Raw genomic sequence first — 4,896 nt, 5'->3', positions numbered from 1 at the left:
GGGTCCAGCCGGACAATGATTCCGGTTTCTCCCATTAGACCAACACTCAACTGAACCACTCTCTTTTCCTCCTTTCCCTCTACTTCTTCACTTGTGTTATGTCTTTGTTTCTGTGACAGACACAGAGGTTTTCTCTGTTGTTTTTGTGTTTTGTCGGAGCGAGGCCTCTGAAACAGGTTAGAAAAGAAAAGAAAAGAAAACCAGAGAGAGAATGGAGAAGGAAGAAAGAAGGACAGAGAGAAGACAGGAGCGAGTCACTCAGTAACTGACTCACTCATTCATTTATTCATTATTCTGCTTTTATTTTATTTGTCAATAATTTAAAAATATTAAAAATCCACTTATACAGCTCAAACGGTGCTCCCAGGATGCCTCAGCTTGCCACCTGTTAAAAAAGTTAACATCGTTAACTGTAGTTAACGGAAAGACTATTATTGAATCAAATTGACCAAATTAGGGACCCAATTGATCACTTTCAAAATTGGAGGACCCAATTGAAACGAACGTGCAAATACAGGGACCTCCGAACCTATTAAACCTAAATAAAACTATATGAATATAATTTTTTTTTTATAAATGCATGACATTCTATATATTTTTCACATTTCAATACTCAAAACACACTCATAATTTGTTATCACGTGCAAAAATTTATGAATAACAAAAAAATAAAAAAAGAAAGATAAGAAACATGGGGCCAAGTCAAACGCGTGTAATAGAAAAAGTAAATAACTCAAAAACTCCAAATAATTCTAAACATAAAGTTGAAACCTATTATATAAAAAAAGAAAAAGTCAAGTTGTAATCTAGATGACATTTGTCATACGTACCAATTATACAAAATTCGATTTTGCAAACTGATAAGCCAATGTTATCGGTATCTGATTACCTTCTTTATATATATATATATATATATATATATATATATATATATATATATATATATATATATATATATATATATATATATATATATATATATATATATGAACATATGAATTCTATATTTTGACAAATCTCCAAACATTTTTTCCACATTCCTTCAAGAGACCGAGAGACAACTTAAATAAAAGAAAAAGCTATACTTAATAACATTGAATCGCCAAACACACTAATATCCAACCAGCTTACAATGCTCAATTATCAAAATAGCAACCATACTTTCTATGTAAAATGAATTCTTCACTCTAAGAAAAGAAACGAAGAAAATTCACCAATATACTCTCTCATACTTCCTCTATGCAAACCAATACATCCAACATATCTAATACTATGTGCAAACCACACTAGTGCAAAACGCGGAAAAGAACGCGGATAATACGTTTCGATTTCCAGAAAACCAAAGCATATGTAAAAGCGGTGACATTTTTACAATTTAAACGAATTTATAGACCTCGGTTCCCCCTAAACCGAGGCATAAAAGTCAAATTACCATGGTTAATGCCCAAACCGAGGCGTAATGTTCTGTTGTTTCCCAAGTCTTCCATTGACAACTTTTTGAGATTGACCTACAACATCGGTTCCAATTAGACCCGAGGCAGTAAGGTGAGTATAGGCATCGAGTTTAGTAAGAACCGAGGCAGTATCGGTTTTTATATTCCCACGTAGGAAATTACCCTACTCTGCACTGTTCTCTTCATCTTCCTTTGCTCCCACGAACTCCTCCGCTGCATCCAACCTCTCCTTCATTGTCGCCGCTCCATTATCACCGCCACTACAGGATCACCGCGTCGTTGCCGCCTCTACAGTGTTGTCGCGTTGCCCTGCCGCCGTCGGGAGCTACCACCACCTCGTTGTGTGCGACGGCTGCGAGCGCGGCTTCCACCTCGCATGTGAGTGCATCGCCTCTGGAATGAAGAGCAAGCGGTGGCTGTTGGGAGTGAACCAGCTACTCGATAGCAACTCCTAGGGTTCTAATCCAGATCTTCATCCCCAATTTTACTGTTGTTATCCCCTTTCTCATATCTACATTGCTTCAGCTGTTATCCCCTTTCTCTCCCTTTTTTTTTTGGTTTCTCAGATCATCTGGTGCTGTTCGTGGACCGCCTGGTGCGGCCCGTGCCTGTGGTGGAGCCGCTGGCCTAAAACCCGGTCCAGCCCGCTCCCGAGCCCTCAACCCTCGCGGATGAAGCTGCGGCGGGACTGTCCGGCTCCGCTTCGGATGCCGAGGACGATAGCGTCGATGACAACGCGTTGTTGTTGCCCTTGGCGATTTTCAGAGACTGACCATCATGCGACTTTTTGAATATATTCTTTTCTCATAACTTTTATGTGCAGTGTGAAGCATGCTTCTACCATTGATATTCTGGTGTTGGACAAGTTAATCCATCTGGAAATTTCATTTGGAAGCTATTTTGGAAATTTCATTTGGAAGCTAATGAAAGGAAGAACATTGGTCTGAGATAGAAAGAAGTAAGCAAGGAGGTTGGACAAAATTAGTGTAAATCTAGATATTTGGAGACCCCTTAGATCCTATAGAGGAGTTGGAACTACTGGAGTTGAGGTAGGGATGCTAATCTATTAATACCTTGTAATGCTTTGTCGTAATGGTTGATATATGTGGACTACTTTGTTTGGCTTGTAATTATGTTTTACCTCATGAAATTTGTTGAAATGCATATCTTGACTTTAAGCTAGATGATATTGGTCGAATGATGAATTGGTGAAAGAATAAAGATCTTGATATGTTGCATATTGCATGTTTTCTCTAAAGATTGTTGTGTGGCTATAATACCTCCCTGTTAGTTCTGATAGAAAGTGAAGTAAATGGCCTTCCTCGTGTTTCCCAACACATGTAAAGTTCCATATAAAGATGGAGATTTTAATGGAGAGCTTTCAACTCTTAATTTGACTTTTACTCCAATGTTATTAATTGTGGATGCATTAGAAAAAGACAATGTTGCTATGGTATGGTGGATTCAACTGTACAATTATGTGTATACTTCAAGTGGTTTGCTGGCAGCTGGAGTACTGGTTTATGTAGGTGTAGGTAATAATTTTCCAGGTACAGAGAACGGATTGTTGCTATCAAAGTTCTGCATTGTGGGAGTACTTTACAAGAAAGAGTTTCACGGGAGAATCGTTTTGCTTGCGAAGTTAATATGATGTCTTCTGTCCACCATGAGAATCTTGTGAAGGTGAGTAGTATGTTTTGTATGTGGGATATATCAGCATATCTTCAAGTGTTATAATTGTATATGCTTTGTATCGTTTGTTTCACTGAAGACTTATCTATGTATAGTGTAAAGTGTATATTATGGTCTTTTGATCTTTATGCTACTGTAGGACTAATAGATGCATGTTTCTGAAGATAATGCATTTCTTTGTTTCTTCCAGTTTATTGGAGCTTGTAAGGATCCTCTGATGGTTATTGTTATAGAGATGTTACCTGAGTGGCAATGTCTTCATGTTGTAGGTAACATGAGTTAGAATTCATCATGTTAATGTGGTGGAGTTCATTGTAAATTTGGCTAACTATTGTTTGTAATGTTGTAGCTTTGGGCTCTTGAACGACTTTCTTTGCATGGTTATTCTTCTCATCGCAAATTCCCGTGCATATGGATATGGTGTTCGTTTACGTCAAAGACCAAAAAAATAGTAGTTTTGTTTCAGACAGGAGATGTAAGTATGTGAACCTATTTTATATATTTTTTTGAATTATTGATTTTTTTATTTGTTTAATGTTTTTGTGTTGGATTGTGATAGGTAAATTTGGATTGGTACGTAAGTAAGCATGATAAAGGACACGAGGCCATCCAGGCTGCTTTCCATTTGGATGAGAAAGTGAAGGCTAAAGGATGTAGTGTTGAAGAAGAACGAAATGCAAAATCAGATGATGACATTTGCGAAGATGATGTAGCGGTTGAAGAAGCTGGAGGTTCTGGCATTGAACGAGTAGTCATTGAAATTGATGATGATGTTGTTGTTGTTGATGATGAAGGGGATGATTATAATGTACCATTTGTGATCCCCTTTTGCACAATTATGTTGGTGATCCAACCAGTACTGTGGATATTAACCAGTTGTACTACACAGTCAGCCTAAGAGACAAACCACATAGGTAATTGATGAGAAATTTAGTTGTCATTGGTGAAAGGTGGTGGTTTTTTATTCAATATTCTTGTTTTTTCAGGGTTGTATATGAAATAATTGGCCAACCTTGACACAACTTCATGTTACACTTTAGCGCCAATGGAATACATTGATAACATGGTAACTATTATGTGACATGGATTTATGTTAAATGTTCATAGTTATGTTATTGATTGTACAATTTTCATTGTGTTCATGATAATTTATCATCATTCCTTATGTAGGTAGTGTTATTTGCTACTGCTATTTTTATGTACTTTGAGAAAAGGTCCTACGGTGTTGTTAAGAAGATTTTATTTAGTCCATTATACGGGGTAAGTAATAATTTTTTTGATAACATATATTTTATGGTACAAATTATGTGTAAGCTATTATCGATTGATGAATTTGAAATTGTCCACAACACCATATTCTTTGTGATTATAGGAGACGTCCCCGGAATCGACATGTGTTTACACTTCATAATTACAACTCCTATTTGTGTTCTGATAATTTTGGACTTGGAGACATTGCCACAACTGACTTTGTGAGTTAGGTTTAAATTGTAAGGACAATGTTTGCCCAATTTTTTTTTACATGTATTGACATTTTGTTTTCTTTGTTTGTAGTTGTTTATGCCCTTTGTACATGATGATCATTGGTGGTGCTATTTAGTGAAACTTAGCACATTACAAATATTTGTCATTGACTCATTGGGTAAGGGTATCAAAGACCGAAAAAGAATTGACAAAGCTATTGTATGTTTACAAAAATTTTGATTCTAAATGAACTTGTTATTGTCACTTAATGTGGAATTTGTTTAAC

Source organism: Vigna angularis, chromosome 7 (genome assembly GCF_016808095.1).
Source record: "Vigna angularis cultivar LongXiaoDou No.4 chromosome 7, ASM1680809v1, whole genome shotgun sequence".
NCBI lineage: Eukaryota > Viridiplantae > Streptophyta > Magnoliopsida > Fabales > Fabaceae > Vigna > Vigna angularis.
Note: the sequence above shows the minus strand (reverse complement) of the source record.